Genomic DNA, 19,095 nt, shown 5'->3' on the forward strand with positions numbered 1-19,095 from the left:
TATATTTTCCCTCTGTCTCTCTCTCTCTAAGTCAAAAACTATATTAAAAAAGGTTTAATTTTCAAAAGACTATTCTCTTTCCTCTTTTCCCCATCTTTTTGTCTTTTTCTCTTTCTTATCATTCTTCTTATTTCTCTCTCTCTCTCTCCCTCTTCTTCTACTATCTCCCTCTTAAAGTGTATGAAAAACCATGTTAAAAAATTTTCAAATTAAAAAGCCCTATACATGAGAGAGAGAGGAGGGAGGGGGGAAGAATTTAATTAAAAAAAGGAGAGGGAAGAGAAAGTGAGAGAGAAGGGAGGAGGTTTTACTGAGAGAGAGAGAGAGAGAGAGAGAGAGAGAAGGCCCTACAACGAGAGGGAGTTTTAATTTAAAAAAAGGAAGTTTAGAAAAACGGTTAGGTTCGAGAAGCCCTCTCGAAGATTCAAGGCTTCTTGAAGCCATAACCAAAATAATGTAGTAGTAAGAATAAGAACGAGAAAGATGTGGCCAAATTCATACGCTGTAATGTATATGTGAATGAATGAATGAATACACGAAAACAAATCTTCGAAAGAGAGTGTGAAAAACGAGTTCGTAGGCCAAAAAGGGCGTAAACCTTACTGCCATGCCACCTTTGCATTTTGTACGGCAGTGTGAGGCTAAAGCCGATTTTTGGTATGTTATTTTGAGCGGTCAGAGGTCCGTCAACAAACTTCCGATTATGAACACATGATGATCCCAATGGTTCGATGGTTCGAGATACGTGAAAAACGATTTACAATTGCACATGTTCGATGTTCGATCGTCTGCAATGCCCATAGGCATGCATGGACTTGTTTTGGTCGATGATCGCGATCTCTCTTCTGTGATCGGTCAGAGAACACTTTCTCACGCTATGCCATCTTTGTTCCATGATGATTTACGCAGATTCTGCACTTCGCTTGTTTATTATTTCCCCTCGATTGTTGTCCTCCTGCTTTCAGAATCTTCTTCTGTCCAGTATTTTTATCCCATGTTTGTGTGCATCATTGCTGTTTAGATTATTTCTCTTTAAAAGTTGACAAGTTTAATGGTACTGATCAAACCAGCCTGCTGATTCCCTTCATGCGATCCTCAAACTAGGCTTTCCAAATGTAAGTATAACAGTATATTTGCCTTATATTTCCTGCTTTCCGAAATCTCTTGCACGGTCTGTTCTTCCTGTGCACAAATATATTCTCTGTATGTTCCATTGCTGTCTACAGTACATTTGTTTGTGAGTTGACAAGTTGAAGGGCATTGGCACCAGCCTCCTGTTTCCATTCATACGATCCTCAAAATAGGCTTTCCAAATGTAAGTTTAGTACTTTTACCTTGTTTAACATGATCTGTTCCTTATCTCTATTCTATATCACCACGATCTCTTGTTTTCAGAAGCAGATCACAGAGAATCACAAGTCTATTATATTGCACTGCAAAGTTTTTGCAGGATGGTGTGCTTGCATATGCATATGTTTAGAGAGAGAGAGAGAGAGAGAGAGAGAGAGAGAGAGAGAGAGAGAGAGCTTTACGAAAAAAAGAGAGAGAGAGAGAGAGAGAGAGAGAGAGAGAGAGAGAGAGAGCTTTACGAAAAAAAAAAAGAGAGAGAGAGAGAGCATTTGCAGAAAGTGTTTCCATAGTTGATTCATCCCCATCAGTACGGGTTTAATAAGGGATGGAATATCATGCATAATATTTTGAATGTTCAAATAGGGATTGATTATGCCAAAGCCTTTGGCCAACAGTTAATAATGATGCAGTTAGATATCGAAAAGGCTCTTGATCATGTGAGCTGGTCTTTTATACGGCAATTGATGTCTACCATGGGCTTTGTCCTTGCATGAGTTTTCTTATTGACATTATTAGTTAGGATGCAATGGCACATGTTACGCTTAATGGGGGAGTTATAGAAGAGATTGCTTTATCTTGTTTTCTTTGTCAAGGATGCCCTCTCAGTCATTTATTATTTGCATTGGCCACTCACTCTATGCTTGCTTTGTTGGATTGGTTGGTTGAGGATGGGGAGATTGTTGGTTCATCTCTTTCCAGTGGTTCTCAATTTTGGGGCCAATCTTTGGCAAATGATTTCTTTATGTTTCTCAAGGTTGATCAAACTCAATGTCAATCAGGCAATGGTAGTTTGGAGTTTGTTTGGTTTTGGCCTCGGGCCTTCATATTAATGCTAAAAAATCAACAATGATCTCTTTTATGGAGATAGATCGGCAAGAATTGGACTGGCAAGGAGCTATTGTTTCCAAAGGAGATATTATGCGTCACTTGGGATATCCCATTGGTGTGAAAGTTCCTCCTTGAGCATTGCTTGATTGGATGTCCTTTAGAATTTATGATAGGTTTATGCATTGGAAATCCCAGGGTTGGCCTTTTCATGTGCGGCTTAAAGTGGCGCAATACTATCACGATTAGTATAATCTCTTATTTCCTACCCTTGCTTCCTTGGACCAAGAAGTCTCTCTTGGAATTGGTGCAGCCTATCCATTTTATGTTGTAGAAAAAGAAATGCAATAATTTGGGTTAGGTGTGGATATCTTGGTAGTATATTACTACTCCAAAACAGTTGGGAGGAGTTGCTTTATTGGATGTTAATCTTCACATGATATTTCTGAGAACGGTGCTTTTGCAAGCCCTTTGCATGTACAATCATCCTTGGATTGATGTTTCAAAATTCTTTATTGAGGAGACTAGTATCTCCCATGGTCACATGATTATCTGGGCATCTTGGTGGCTTGTGCTGAATTCTATGAGGCCTCTTAAATGTTTGCAGTTATTTCTTTTGACTCATTTGATTGTCTCTTGGCAAGGGATACTTTGCTTTATAGTTTGGCATTCTTCTGATCAAAGGGAGGCAAATTCATTATAGGCGGAAATGTTAGCCACATCCAAGCTATTTCATTGGCCAGATAAAGATTTGCAGCAAGATAAACTCAATTGGATGGCTTGACCGGGATAGCAATCAGTACATGATGTTGTCATTCTTGGGCAGCCCCATCTTTATTCTTTTTGGCACATACGCTAGCACTTTCGGGTGCCTAGATGCTATAGCCAGATCTGGTTGACCGTGCAAGACTAGCTTCAGTAGTATAATCCATTGCATACTTCACCATGGTAGGATTGGATATTTGTGAAATTGCACAATTTTTAGAAAAGGTTAACTAATTTGATCTACCATAATATGGTAGAGGACAAGTAATAGTTATGGAGAAAGCAAATAAAGTCTGGGGTGCCTGGGATAGTAGAGAGAAGTGGCATGATAGATTTCTTTAATTGTGGAGGTCAAGATTGCTTATCAGGGAAAAGTTTTTGTATAGAGGTTGCTTATCGGTGGTTTTCCTACCGAAGATGTCCTTCATGGCCGTAAGATCTCACAGTGCCATTGTGTATTTTACACTACTTGTGATGAGACATTGTCATGGGGATGTAAAATTTTTGAAATGCTTTAATCTTGCTAGTAATATTTGATAATTGAATAGTTTTCAAAATTTAATTTAAAATAATTATTAATCAATTGAAAATTGTTGAAAAATGGGATTAGAAGGTTGCCACTTGTAAAAAATATCCATGTAATGGGAAAGAATGCTGTTTGGGGATGGTGAAGAGCCATTCAGTGCATTTAGCTTAGGAGAGGAGAGAAAAGAGCAACTGTTGGTGAATTTTTTGTGGAGAAATCAGCCATTGGAGGTAGACGACAACTGCTAGGAGGCCTAAGGAACAAGGCAATTGCATTTTAATGGAGCAAGGATAGTAGGCGATACTCCAACTGTTGATTTGATAGAGCAACAACTAGTTTTGGTTGCATGAAAACTCTGTTTTCTCTCTCATTTCAACACTCTCTTATCTTCTCTAGCCTAGTCTTTGAAGACCTTAGTATTTCTTAGCTAATTGAAGGTGTTCTCAGTCAAACTTGGTGGAAAGCAGTGAGAATTCTACTTTAAATCTAATTTCTACAGAAATTAGATTTATCAACCACCTTGGGACCTGTGCCATCAATCAAAGGCATTGTATATTGAAATTAACACTTGAAATTCAAGGAATTGTCAAGGATTTTAGATGCCAATCCATCCCATGTGATTTGGGGCATCATTTGGCTAGTTTGTGGTTCCATTTATGTTTTGGGGCCAACGGGGTGCCCAATGTCCAAGATTATGATGGAAATGTGCGTGCATTTGAGTTTATGTTCAATTATTAATTGCTGTAATTAAGTGCTTAATCAGGTTTTATCACCCTATCTGAGAAGGAAGGTTGGTTTCATGGTTCTATTGCCAGGATCCCACTCAATCCTTTGATTTGGTTGACATGAGGCACCTGATTGCAAGCCAAAGCTTTATGCTAGTATTGAATTTTGTGCTTAACTGAGAAATTACAGCACGATGTTTTCATACCGAGAGATGGATTCAAGTAGTGATGATGCCTCTTAGTATGGACATTCACATGGGGAAGAAGGAAATGCAATGCCTAATCTTGGACAAGGCTCACATGATGGACAAGAAGTGGAAAATGTTACTGTTGGGCAAGATGCAAGGTCTTCATGATAAAATGAGGCTAATGACTTGCAAGACGAAGAGGAATTTGATGAATAGTTTAAGAATCAGATGAGGACAATAGCAAAGCTCTTTCTTGAATTGGCAAAGGATCCTCAGTTTGTTTGATTTATGAATGCTTCTATGAAGGATAGCAAGGGAAAAAAGAAGAAGTTAATAACAAACCTTGGAAATAGCTAGGGATCCTTATAAAAAATAGAAGGTGGATGTAGCTATGGCAAGGTTTTTCTACCATGATTATGTTTCATTCAATGTTATAAGATCTCCTTACTTCCTTGAGATGGTCCAAGAGATTGCAAAGTATGGTCCAACCTATAAGTCTCCATCATATGAGACATTGTGTACCACTTTGTTGCAAAAGGCAAAGGATGCAATTGAATGTGCTTTGGTAATCGTGCAAGAGAGTTGGGTGAAAAGGAAAGATGCAATTCATTTTCTCACATGATGCCTCAAGTACAAGAGAAATTACAGATCAGCTTGTCGAGGAATGGGCTGAAGTTGTTGAAAAAGTTGGGGCTGAAAATGTAATCTAGTTTATTGCTAACGGTGAGGCAACAAATAGGACAGCAGGTATGAGACTTGAGGAGAGATACCCTCATATTATATTCAGCCCATGCTTTGCTCTTTTGTTAAGCAATTAGCTGAAAGACATTGGCAGCTTGTCATGGATTGATCCCTTTATTCAAAAGGGTAAGGATATAATCAGTTCCATCCAAAGTCATCAGTTCATTCTTAATGAGTTTCACAAGAGATCACCTAAAAGAGATCTCTTAAAGTTCTTTGAGACATGCTTTGGCTAAAACTCTCTCATGACGAAGAGACTTGAGAAGGTAAGCTTACCCCTAAAGCAATTGGTGGTAAGTAATGAGTGGATGGGATGGGCCATTTCCAGATCAAGGGTTGGTATAGCAGTGCAGAACATCATACAAGATTATGCATTTTGGAGTGAATTGAAGAGCATCAATATTGTCATAAAGCCAATTATGCGAATTGCAAATGGAGGAAAGCTTTGATGCGAATTGTAGATGGATGAGAACCATGCATTGGAAAGGGTTATGAGGGGGCAGATTGCACGATTGAGAAGTTAGGACAGCTTGGCTTGGATGATGCAAAGTATCAAGAAGTCTGAGATTTATCTGAGGCAAGATGGAATGCTTATCACTCACCTATACATGCATCAACATATGCATTGGATTGGAAGTTCCAAGGGTGTGATCAAGAGAAGGATGATGAGGTAATGTAGGGTTGGGACATCATGCTCTCTAAGTTGGTTCCCATTGACACTAAGAGAAGATTGGTGAAAGACCAACTTGCTTTTTATGAAAACATGTTGGGAAGGTTTGGGTTTGCTGATGCACAAATAGATCAGTTTAAGATTAGGGCTACCTTATGCTGGGAAGATTATGAGGCACATACTCGTGAGCTTCAAATATTGGTAGTGCGGATTTTGTCTCAAGGTGCAAGCTTCTCTCCCATTGAGCAACTATGGAGTGTATTTGGACATGCTACATCTAAAAAGAGAAATAGTTTTGGGACAAAACAAGTGAATGACTTGATATTTGTGATTGCAAACTTGTGCTTGCTTGCAAATGTGGCTTCCCTCAAGGTTAAAAAGTTTATAGCTCATGATGAAGAAGAGTCCTCAGATAATGAAGATGGAGAAATATCTATGTCCACAAATATGGCTGATTATCAGGATGCTTTGGAACTTGCAAATACTGATTTTGATAATGATATGGCTTTCTTAGACTCTCCCATTGAGCAACTATGGAGTGTATTTGGGCATGCTACATCTAAAAAGAGAAATAGATTTGGGACAAAACAAGTGAATGACTTGATATTTGTGAGTGTAAACTTGTTCTTGCTTGCAAATGCAGCTTCCCTTAAGATTAAAAAGTTAATAGCTCATGATGAAGAAGAGTCCTCAGATAATGAGGATGGAGAGATACTTATGCCCCCAAATATGGTTGATTATCAGGATGCTTTGGAACTTGCAAATGCTAATTTTGATAATGATATGGCTTTCTTAGACAATGTGGATGATAGTCTTTTGGATAGTCTTGTTGCTAGTGGTAGCCATGTATGATCCAATGGTTGCTTTGAGAGACTTTCAAATTCCAAGCTTCCATATTCTATCCACTATAGTTGTTACTTGATGCTTCTTGACTCTTTTATGTAGTACGATCTTAGATTATTATCTATTTTGGATCTTATGTGCCATTTCAATGTAGTTAGCCTTTCGTCTATGAAAAAGGCTATCTAGTTTTGCATGTTATACATGTATTTTTCAAAGAGTTTTTATTAAATATATAGATGAATAGTTTAAAATACATAAATCATGTATATAGTATAGGTTGTTCCCTTTACATTCCCGTTTCCTAGGGAGATCTCGTTCTTGTTCTATTGCTACTATGAACTTGACACCCAAAGAGACAGCGAAAGACTATAACGAGGGTGGAAAAGGTGTGAAGTTTGAGTCCTTTTGTGGTGCACAAGATAGGTTGAAAGCTTTGACTTTCACTCAACAATTTGATGTAGCTTATTCAGGGGGAAACTTCATCGAATCCTCTAAGATTTAAAAGTTAGCCACATTCTTGAAGGGGAATGCATTTGTAGTGGTGATTCACACTCTTGATGGAAGGTAGAGTACGGTCAACATGGATACAATTCAAAAGAATGCAATAATTTAGAGCAATGCAATAAGAATATTTGGAATGTATTGCTGCTTGCCAATTTTTATTGTCCGGTATCCCTTCATGAGCAAGTGAAAAAGTATATATGTGGGTTGTCCAAAGGAATTAGGGATTTTTGCATTAAATCCACCATGTCTAGCATGTCTCAACTCATAGAGATTGTTGCTACAGCTGATGCTTTGCTACATTGGAAGTATTTGGGCTTCAGAGAGAGTGGGGAGAAGTTGAATAAAAAGTTGACAAAGTGTAAGAAAAGCAAAAGATTTGAAAATTAGCTTGAAAAGAGGCCAAAACAGCAAAGTAAGGGCTGGAAATCATTGGCATAGCGTAGGGAATTGATGTCTGCAAATAAATGCTTCATTTGTGAATAGGAGGGTCATATAGCAAAGGACTGTTCCAATAGGTAGCAATCTGAAAAATCCAAAAATCAGGGAGATCTCAAGGGTAAGAAGCCCTAAACATTAGCTGGATAGGTGCTCGATGTTGTTAGTGGTCAGCCCGATGATGATGCTATTAAGTTATTGTAGAGCATGGGGGTAAAATTAGCAATTGACATGTATTGATATTCTTTGATAATGTAGCACAAGCCAATTTCATCTCTATAGACATGGTAGTCCATCTAGGCATTACAGAGAATGAGATGGGATCTATGGGAAAAGTTGAAAAGTCATGCAAGGGGCCATATAGAGCTAGTCACACCGCAGTGAAGAGTTCTTTATTGCTCCACTTGAGGGTTGTGATGTTTTGCTTGATATGCCATGGTGCCACCGTATGCATGGAGTGATCGATTCGTATATCAAAGTAATCACTATTCAGTATAAGGGCAATATCTATACACTTGATGTAAAGTTGAAAGGGGAATCTATCCCTGTTGTATTGGTTGCTACCATTTCAAAAGTAATGAAAAATCACCTTTCAATGTATTTACCTTTTAGTGTACTTGGTTTTTACTAAGGATAAAATTAATAATAATAATGCTTGGAACATATCAAAGTTAGAGAGGGATCGCATTTCATCTTTGAAAATGTATGTTGATTGCTTCTCTCAATCACTTTCATAGTAGTTACTATCTAAAAGGCTTGAAGCTCATTGTATAGATCTTATCCCTAGAAGTAACTCACATAATAAGCCACCCTATAGAGTCAGTGCAGCTCACCAAGAGGAGATTATGAACCAAGTGAATGAGCTATTGGGGAAAAAGGACCGATTCAGCCCAGCTCTTCACCATTTTGTTCTCCAGTGCTTTTGATAGAGAAAAATGATGGTTTGAATAAAATTATGATAAAGAACCAAGGGATTATGAACCAAGAGAAAAATGCAGGATGGCCGAGTTGTGGCTTGTGAGAGCCGTATTTTCCATGGTACAGAGAGGAATTTACAGGTCTATGTGAAAGAGCTCTTGCCTGTGATTCATGCACTGTTGACATGGAAACATTATTTGTTAGGGGTTGATTTTACAATGCAGATAGATCATGAGACATTGAGGTACTTTCTAAAGGAAATAAAGTTGTCAAAAAAACATATGAGATGGGGCAAATCTTCTCTCTATGCTTTATTTTAAGACTGTACATATTGATGGTAAAAAGAATGATGTGGTTGATGCAGTGTCATGTAAGCCATAAATTTCAGCTGTCGGCACTGTTTATCACATTTAGTTGGATGCTATGAAGAAATAGTATGTTGTTGATTTGGATTTTGGCAATGTATACGATCAGCTTTGCAATGGCCAGAGGCACAAGCACTTTGTGCTTAGAGATGGATTTCTAATGATGCATGGGAGACTATGTGTCACAAAATAGCTGAGGCCTAGAGTGATCATTGAAAGTTATGCTCTTTCGTATGTAAGACACAGAGGTATTGATGCCGCTATCAAGGCAGTGCAACATTTCTTTTGTTGGCCAGCTTTGGGGCGTGATGTAGAGCAGTTTGTTAGAACATATATCATATGTTAGAAGGTAAAGCATAATAGGCAAAAGATGTCAGGTTTGTTACAACCTTTGCCTATTCTAGACATGCCTAAGTAGAGCATTGCTACGGATTTTATTTGTGAGCTTCCTAGGATACCTATAGGGAATGATATGATATGGACCATCATTTGCAAGTTTAGCAAATAGGCCTATTTCATTTCGGTGAGAAAGAAGATAAAGGCTGATCATATGACACTATTGTTTTTGTAGTACATCTTTAAGTATCTTGGTATGCTAGAGTTGATCGTTAGTGATCAAGATCCTCGAATAACTAGTTTATTTTGGAAGGGATTTTTTGAGAATATGGGTACCATGCTGAAATTCTCATCATCCTTCCATTCGCAGGCAAATGGTCAATCCGAAGAGGCTAATTTTACAGTATTGGATCTTTTGAGGTGCTATGTTTTAGACCATAAGACCCAGTCGGAGCAGTATTTGCAATTGGTTGAGTTTATTTACAATAATACGTTGAATAGTTCTATTGGTGAAGCCCCATTTGAGGTGGTTGAGGGTGGTAAGAAGGTACCACTTATTTTGCACACTGAGGATAAGATCTTTGAGGTTGATCGCTATGTGTAAAGCTTGGATGCAGTCTATGCAAAGATAAAGTATGTAATTCAAAGATCACAGGAAAAGCAAAATAAGGTAGCTGATCGTTATAGACGTGCTTTGCAGTTTACCGAGAGCGATTATATATTGCTGTATTTTGAAAGGACAAGGTTGAAAAAGATGAAAGGAAGAAAGAGATTGTATTTGAAGTTGAAAATCCATCTTCTTCGGTAAACTCATTTGAAAAGAAGTATGAGATACTATGGGCCCTTTCAAGTCTTGAAGAAGATTAGTGATGATGTATATTGGCTGAATTTACCTCCATATTGATGGATACACAATGCCTTTCATATCAGTTTATTGAAGCCTTTTTGGAGTGATGTGCCAGAGGGTACACCTGCTGAAATTCAACATAAGGTTGAGGAGTTGGATGAGATCTTGGTACCTGAGTAGATTTTGGCACATAAGGACAGAAAGGTCAGGGGTGAAGTTTCTAGAAGATATTTGGTGATGTTTCAAAACTAGTCACCAATGGATGCAAAGTGGATGACTTGGTAGACCATTCTTAGTTGTTGTAGCTTTACTTAGATGCCTTTCAATTAGAGTCGTCAGGCTCAGCCAAGTTTAGTAGAGTAGGGGTTTGGAGTAGTGCTTGATGCTCAAGGGGGGGGTAGCACTTCCACTCTAGTCATGGATAGCTCTAGTATGTAGTGGATCTCGAATGTATTTAGCATGCATCCAAGGTATTGTGTTTATAGAATGTTTTTCATGAGGTCACTACTTAATGTACTAGTCACAGTGAGATGTATGTAGATGAGTATGGGTTTCACTTGGGCACTAAAACTATATATTTGCATCAGTTTGATATGAGTTTTTGCATTAGTTCATGATCAGTTTGAGATCAATTTCTGATCAGTTTCAGCTTAGTTTTTGATCAGTTAGAGATCAGATTATGGTCACATTTGGATTAGTTTTTGATCAGTTTTTGGCACTTAGTTTGTGATGAGCTTGGATCACATTTGTAGCAGTTTGTGACCAATTTTAAGATCAGTATGAGATTAGTTTATGCTCAGTTTTCAATTTGTATCAGCTGGTTCCATGGATAGCAGTCTGGTTAGTGAATATCATTGATAGTTTCAGTCATGGTTTATGCTGTATTGTGGTTATGAAATCAGAACAACTGAGAAACATGAGTAATGGATGCATTGAATGGGTTTCGAGCAACTGTTTTGGACTATTTTTCAGTTTTATGTCATTTTTATGCTGGCTGTAAATTCTCAGTAAGTTTTGGGCAGATGGCATGGTTAGACAGTAGTGGTTAATGTTGTCATTGTCACACCTTATGGAAATTCAAGTGCAATATACTTTCGCTTTGGCACAAGGTAGTGCAATCAAGGACAATTGTAGGGATTTCAAGGGGGATGTTTGTCATAGGGATGCGAAATTTTTGAACTGCTTTAATGTTGCCAGCAACATTTGATTAATTTAATAAATAAATGTGCACATGTCACGAGGATGTGAAATTTTTGAAATGTTTTAATCTTTCTAGCAATATGATTAATTTAATAATCAAATGTGCAAGGTTGTAAAGCACATATGCACATGGCAATTATTTCATGATAACAGGCTAAAGACCTTGCGGAAGTAGTGGATGCCAAAGGCCTAGTCAATTTAATTGTGGATAGGCACATTTAATTTTGGGAAGGGTCAAAAGGGCTGAAATTAATTTTCAATATTAATTGAAAATTAATTAGTTGACTGAAAATTGTTGAAAAATAGGATTAGAAGGTTGCCACTTGTTAAAAATACCCATGCAACGGGGAAGAAGGTTATTTCGGGCTGGTGAAGGGCCTTTAGTGCTTCTAGCTTGGAAGAGGGAGGAAGGAGCAGATGTTAATCAATTTTTTGTGGAGAAATCAGCATTGGAGACAGGCAATAGGTGCTAGGGGGACCTAGGAACTAGGTGACTGCATTTAATGTAGCAAGGACAGTGGGAACAGGCGACAACTTCAATTGTTGATTTGACAGGGCAACAACCAGTTTTGGGGGTTTCTCGTGTGGAAACTCCGTTTCTCTCTCATTTCAGCACTCTCTCACCTTCTCTAGCCTATTGTTTGAAGATCTCAGCATTTCTCAGCCAATTGAAGGTTTTCTCAGTCAAATGTGGTGGACAGCAGTGACAACTCTGTTATAGACCCTAGATTTTTGTGAAAATTAGGGTTTTTCAGCCACCTTGGGACCCATGTCATCATTCAAAGGTACTGTACACTGAAATCAGCACGTGAAATTCAAGGCATTGGTAGGGATTTTAGATGCCAACCCATCCCATGTGATTTGGGGTATCATTTGGCCAATTTGTGGTTCCATTTATACAAGTTCTGGGTGAAAATCAAGGGGAAATCGGCCCGAATCATTTTCTTATCATTTGTATAGCAAGGGGCTTTTGGATCGGTAGAGGAGATTGTGAAATCTCAGCTTGTACTCAATCTGTTAGCAATTCAAGTTCAAGAAATATTGTAAGGGGCGCTAGCTGTGGGGCCAACGGGGTATCCAACGTCCAAGATTATGATGGTAATGTGTGTGCATTTCAGTTTATGTTCAATTATTAACTGTTGTAATTAAGTGCTTGATCAGGTATTACTACTCTATCCGAGAAGGTAGGTTGGTTTCAAACATTGGTGCACCTCTACATCTCTTTTTTTGCAAATAAAGTGTGGCTAATTGTATTACTTCAGAAAAAAACCCCTGAATATAAAGAAGTTCTCATGCTCAACAGACTAGTTGGAGCTGATGTTGAGTCACAGATATATCAAGTATACAAGCCTCTCAAGGTGGTCTAGGGGGGATGGGGGCAAGAGCCATGGAGGGGGGGGGTGTATCCCCATCTGGGGCTGCTAGCCTGCATCGTGAAGAACAGGTCCTGGCCACCCCAAGTGCGCACGAAGTGAAAACGGAGCTTGAAAACAATGGGTGGAGTGATACTTGAAAACAATCCATCCATGGGATGGTTGCTTATTCCCAACGAAAGATGCAATTCATTTTCTCACACGATGCCTCAAGTACATGAAAAAGTGCAGATCAGCTTGTGGAGGAATGGGTGGAAGGTGTTGAAAAAGTTGGGGCTGAAAATGTAATCTAGTTTATTGCTGATGTTGAGGCAACAAATAGGGCAGTAGGTATGAGACTTGAGGAGAGATATCTGTGCATCACATTCAGCCCATGCTTTGCTCATTGTTGGAGCAATTTGTTGAAAGACATTGGTAGCTTGTCATGGATTGATCCCTTCATCCAAAAGGGCAAAAGGATATAATCAGTTTCATCCAAAGCCATCTGTTCATTCTTAGTGAGTTCCGCAGGAGATCACTTAAAAAAGATCTCTTAAAGTACTTTGAGACGCGCTTTGGCTATAACTTTCTTATGATAAAGAGACTTGAGAAGATAAGCTTACCCCTGAAGCAATTGGTGGTAAGTAATGAGTGGATGGGATGGGCTACTTCTAGATCAAGGGCTGGTATAGTAGTGGAGAACATCATACAAGATCATGCATTTTGGAATGAATTGAAAAGCATCAATATTGTCATGAAGCTAATCATGGGCTTGATGCGAATTGCAATGGACGAGTGCCATGCATTGGAAAGGTCTATGAGGGGGAAGATCACATGATTGAGAAGCTAGGACAGCTTGGTTTGGATGATGCAAAGTATCAAGAAGTCCAAGATTTATGTGAGGTAAGATGGAATGCTTATCACTCACCTATGCATGTAGTAGTATATGTATTAGATCCAGAGTTCCAAGGGTGTGGTCAAGAGAAGGATGAAGAGGTAATACAGGGTTGGGATGTAGTGCTTTCCAGGTTGGTTCCCATTGATACTAAGAGAAGATTGGTGAAAGATCAGCTTGGTTTTTATAGAAACAAGTTAGGAAGGTTTGGGTTAGTTGATGCACAAATAGATCGGTTTAAGATTGGGGCTGCCTTGTGGTGGGAAGATTATGGGGCACGTATACCTGAGCTTCAAACATTGGCAGTGTGGGAAGATTATGGGGCACGTATACATGAGGTTCAAACATTGGCAGTGAGGATTTTGTCTCAAGGTGCAAGCTCCTCTCCCATTGAGCAACTTTGGAGTGTATTTGGGCATGTTGCATCTAAAAAGCGGAATAGGTTTGGGACAAAACAAGTGAATGACTTGATATTTGTCAGTGCAAACTTGCGCTTGCTTGCAAATGTGGCTTCCCTCAAGGCAAAAAAGTTTATAGCTCTTGATGAAGAAGAGTTCTTTGATGATGAGGATGGGGAGACACCTATGCCTACACGTATGGCCGATGATCAAGATGCTTTGGAACTTGCAAATGCTGATTTTGATGATGATATGGCTTTCTTAGACAATGTGGATGATAGTCTTTTGGATAGTCGTGTTGCTAGTGGCAGCCATGTATGATCCAATGGTTACTTTGAGAGACTTTCAAATTCCAAGTTGCCATATTTTGTCAACTATACTTGTTACTTGATGCTTCTTGACTCTTTTATGTAGTATATTCCTAGATTATCATCTATTTTGGATCTTATAAGTTATGTCCTTTTCCATGTAACCATCCTTTCATCTATGAAAAAGACTATCATGTTTTGCAAATTGTGCATGTGTTTTTCAAAGAGCTTTTATGAAATATATAAATGAATAGTTTAAAATATATAAATGATATATACAGTACAAGTCGTTCCCCTTACGTTTCCGTTCTCCTTGGGGCTTCATTCTCCTTCCCTTAGGACCCCACATTCCCGTTCCATTGCTACTATGTTGGGGAGTGATCAGACAAAGTGGTGCCAGTCAACTGCCCTACCTGGCCTCCGCGAGAGCATCCCCACTCTCCCACATAAAACCTGTCTAGTCGCTTCAGCAAAACTCCGCCTAGCCGCCTATATCCCCAAGAGAAGTCCAGTGACCTCTCTCTCTTGTGGAAAGCACTCTCCAAGCATCGGGTGCTCCTACTGTTAGTAGGAAGACCTCCCATGCCTTCTGCTTCTCCCTAGCCATGCCCTCATAGTTTTTGCCTCTGCCCTGTTGGTCCTCTAAGGCCTCCAGGTTGTTGAAGTCTCCTCCAACAATCCAGGAGTCCACCTCTGGGAGTCCTGGTGCCCTAACCTCAATAGGGTCATAGACATTGAGGACTCCAAGGCAGGAGTCCCCAATATCCAATCTGATCCATAGAACCCTCCCTCCCACAATCGTCCCATAGTCCCATACACAGGTGGTGAGGCTTGGGCCAATAGAGGTGCATATGCCTCCACTCTTGCCGTGGGCTCCTATGGCATGCTCCCAGTAAGTGTGTGAACGGCCTGGGAGTACCTTCCTTACCCGCTAGGCCTCGGTGGGAGTGAGCTTGTGCTCCTGCAAAAGTAAGATGTCGATCTGTCCGGCGAGGGCAGACTGCAGCTCTTGCCGAACAATCAACTTCCTGGAACTATATGCCCCACTGTAGTGGAGGTTGTTCACATTTCAGGATGCAAGATGTAAACTCATAGGTAAACTTGTGATTGACAGAACAGGCATCTGTTTAGTGTGGAAGTTGTTGAAGAAGAAGAGCCATGGGGCATGCGGATACACTTTGTTGCAGGCTTGGGTGGTAAACTCCATTTTCCCAGCACCTGGTGGTACCACCATACCACCAGGGCATCTATCAACTAGGTCGAGAGGTGTGACTCTGTACACTGGTAGAAATGGGCCGCCTATGCCAAGGCCACTCGATCACATCCATCAGAGCTCTCCACTACAGAGGAGCTTGAAAGATAATGCTCAGATGTGGGATCTCGGCCCCGGCCCACCAATTTATGTCCATCATGCAACCTAGCCACTGCTGGGAGAAGAGTGCTAGTCCTCCTTCTTCCATTCACTTGGAGATGTGATTTGCCACCTGATTCTTCACCTCCTCCTCTATTTGTGTCATCGTCCAATCTCCTGTATGAGAGGTCTACAGGAAGAAAGCATAGTTTGGTGCATCGAGTGGTCCTAGTAGATGGACCTTGCTGCTCCTTGGCTTGCGTACCACGAAGGTTCCCACCTCCAAAGGTAGTGGGAACTCTCTGTGCTCCGCAACTCTCAAGTAAGACCACGAACCACTACGAAAAAACTCCTGTGGTAGCAGCTGTGCTTGTCTCAGGAAAGTGTGATGGGCGACATGGACAGATGAGTTGGTGGCTGTATGGGGAGGGGGGGGGGTAGGCTAGGCTGTTGGTGAGTGGAGGATGTCGGCGTATGGGGCTCCTCACCTCCTGTGGGGGGGAGGGGGTCACCTGTATTAGGTGGGGATTAGGGGGATTGATCGGCGGGGGGGTGGGGGGAGGATCGAGGGGTGGTGGGGTAGTCGGAGGCACAAGGCAAGTGTGGGGGGGGGGGGGGCAGTGGCTCTGGAGGGGGAGGGGCTGTGGGCTAGGGTCGGGTTGGGGGGGGGGGAGGGGAACTGTGGGGAGGGTGGAGGGTATAGGGGATGTGGGCCCTCGGGTGAGGTGGCTTGTGACACCTCCGTGGGAGGTGGATGTAGAGACCTGTGGTTCTGTCGGGTGGGACAAGAGGGGGGGTTGCGTGGTGCTCTGCCTGGGGGGGGGGGGGGGGGATGTTCGTGCTCCTGCTCCTTGCTGTCGTGGCTATGTCTGAGGGGCTGATTGCGGCCCCCTTGTCGTCTTCGTCTCCGTCGCCTCTGGACCCATATAAAGCCGTCCGCGTCCACCTGTGGGCCTGTCGCCGAAGCTGCCTTGGCTCCGAAGTGCATGCAATTTGCTGCTTGATGCCCAAAGTGATGGCAATGCAGGCACTTCCCTGGCTTGCCTGTCACAATGAACTGCTGCCTGAAAGAGCGTCTACCTACCTTGATCTCCAAAAACTGTGGTATATTCTTTCTCTTTCATTGCCACCCATACCTTTGGGACTCCTATGGTTGTCACTGTGTCCGCGAAGGAGTCGGGAAGGACAGTGCGGAAGAGCCGTTTAAAGTCCACTAATTGGCGATACTCTACCGCCAGTCAGGGGAAGAGTAGGGTGACGCGGATGTCGAAGAAACCTGTTGAGCGCGAATGTCTCCACTGTGAAACCACTGTACTAGGGAACCATGTAGATGACCCCCTTCGTGGAAGCATAGGATAAGCTAGCCACTAGCTCACAGGCTGCGTCTGCCGAGGTGAGTGGTACCTTGAAGATCCCTTGACCCATGAGAACCACCTCCATGATTAGCATTGTGCCAATGCGCAGTGTGGAGTGAACCCAATCCCGAAGCTCGGCCCTGGACGGAGAGTGTCCTACGACTTGACCAAAGATCGTTGTTTTCTTTAGCTCCAGCTCTGTGGCGTAGATGGCTAAGAGCTGTTCCTCAGAGAGGACGACGTGCAAGGTGTTTGACTTGGGGGCACTCGCAGAATGCACCAGCGTCTGACCATAGGTTTCCATTGCACGTCCCTGCTGAGAACCTACCAATCACGCTACTATGTTGCTGGAGGGGGGAGTGTTGTTGCACATGGAGGGAGCAACCGGGGTGTGGGGCGATGGGGAGGAGGGGAGGACTGCTGGTTTCCGGCGTTGGGGGAGGTGTTGGACTCCATGGATGGCCGGCTCCCGATGGGAACACGTGGGTGCCGGACGGGGCTGCAAGGCGAGGGAGGCGGGGGCAGCGTGGGGGGGTGTAGTTACAGGCGTGGGGCAGTGTAGGGGTTTCTTGGCGGCTAGAGGGGGGGGGAAGCTTGAGAAGGAGGTTGCTTGGAAATGGGAGGAGGTTGCTTGGCAGCCAATAGGGCGGGGGAAGGGGGGGCGGGGGGGAGGGGAAGCGTGAGGAGAAGGAGCTGACGGGAAGGGGGGTGCAACGCGTCAGGAAGGTGAGGGAGCGCAGCGCGATAGGAGGGAGGGGGGAAGGCGTGATGGTGGGTAGGAGGGAGGCGCGATGGTGGCCAGGAGGGGGGAGGTGCGATGGCGGACAGGAGGGGGGAAAGGCGCAATGGCGCGACAGAGGGGAGGGGGGATGCACGATGGCGGGGAGCAGCGCGACGGCAGTGAGCGTTCCCTTCGAGACATACATACCTCTACATCTCTTGTCCTCTGGTGAGATAGATTTGGAGTTTTGTTTCCTGTGTGTGGATCTCGGTGACTCCTTAGTAGGGGATGCCCATCCGTTCTTGGGTCTTGGGCAAGATGCCTTCATTGTCTCCCTTGCACTTGGATTATGCTAGTCTTTTCCAATTTCTCAGATGGAAAGCTCTCTGGCACATTTAGCGTACCCATAATGCCTTATTTTTACTTGGCCTCAGGTATTCATGATTATGTGGCCCGTGTTCAAAGATTAGTCTTATGATAGATTTCTTCCATGATTTCAGTAGATGCAGTCCTTCCTGACGTGGCTGCTCCTTGGCTGGATATTGTTTGCTATACTCCAATTCTACAACAACCATGATAATTATGTGTTATTTTATAGTGGCCTTTTGGCTTTGACTTGTGCTTTGACAAGATTTTCATGGCTGGCCAAAAGGCCTGATGTGAGACTTGTATCCTTTTTGTTTGGATGGCTTGAAGGCCGGATGTAAATGTTTTAACATTAATATACACTTATTCACAAAAAAAAAGAGTGAGATGCTCAATATATCATGATTTGTATGGCCCCCTTTTTTTTTGTCCTTGCTTCCTTGGACCAATAAGTCTCTCCTAGTATTGGTGCACCACATTTGCTTTATGTTGTGGAAAAAGAAAGGGAATCATTTGGATTAAGTGTTAATACCATGGTAGCATGTTACTACTCCAAAACAGTTGGGGAAGTTGCTTTTGGATGTCGATCTCCATATGAGAGCTTTGAGAATGGTACTTTTGCAGGCCCTATGTATGCAAAGTCTTCCTCGGATTAATGTTGCAAAACTTTTTAGATTGGTATCTCCCATGGTTGTACGATTATTCGGGTTTCTTGGTGGTATGTGCTAAATTCTATCTAGCCTCTTAAAATGCCAGAGTCCTTTCTCCGTACTCATTTTATTGGCTCTGGGCAAAGAATCTCCGCTTTACAATTTGGCATCCTCTTGATCTTTGAAAGGAGGATAATTCATTATAGGTAGAAGTATTGGCTATTTCCAGATTGGCCAGATAAATATTTACAGCGAGATAAATTTAATCGGATTGCTAGATTGGGATTGCACATAGTACGTGATGCCGTCATTTGTGGGGAGTCTGGTCTTTATTCTTTTTGTCACATACGCCAATACTTTTGAGTGCCTAGAAACTATAGCGAGATTTGGTGGATCTTCAGTAGAAGCTTCAACAATATACTCTATTGCTTATTTTTCAACCATCTTTTCCTTGGTAGTAT

The 19,095-nt window shown here is 41.9% G+C and overlaps 1 protein-coding gene across 1 annotated transcript in view; it reads left to right on the top strand.

The window, feature by feature from the left end:
* Positions 1-559: 559 nt before the first annotated feature.
* Positions 560-19,095, top strand: part of LOC148021747 (uncharacterized) — a 419,898-nt gene continuing 401,362 nt past the window's right edge. Inside the window, exons 1-3 of the mRNA XM_087697283.1 lie at positions 560-854; positions 1,071-1,115; positions 1,227-1,315. The gene's annotated coding sequence lies outside the window, so the exon portion shown is untranslated. The remainder of the gene's footprint in view (positions 855-1,070; positions 1,116-1,226; positions 1,316-19,095) is intronic.

The sequence above is a fragment of the Lygodium microphyllum genome, chromosome 17, assembly GCF_053477565.2.
Source record: "Lygodium microphyllum isolate KBCC chromosome 17, Lygodium_microphyllum_v1.1.10, whole genome shotgun sequence".
In the NCBI taxonomy this organism is placed as follows: domain Eukaryota; kingdom Viridiplantae; phylum Streptophyta; class Polypodiopsida; order Schizaeales; family Lygodiaceae; genus Lygodium; species Lygodium microphyllum.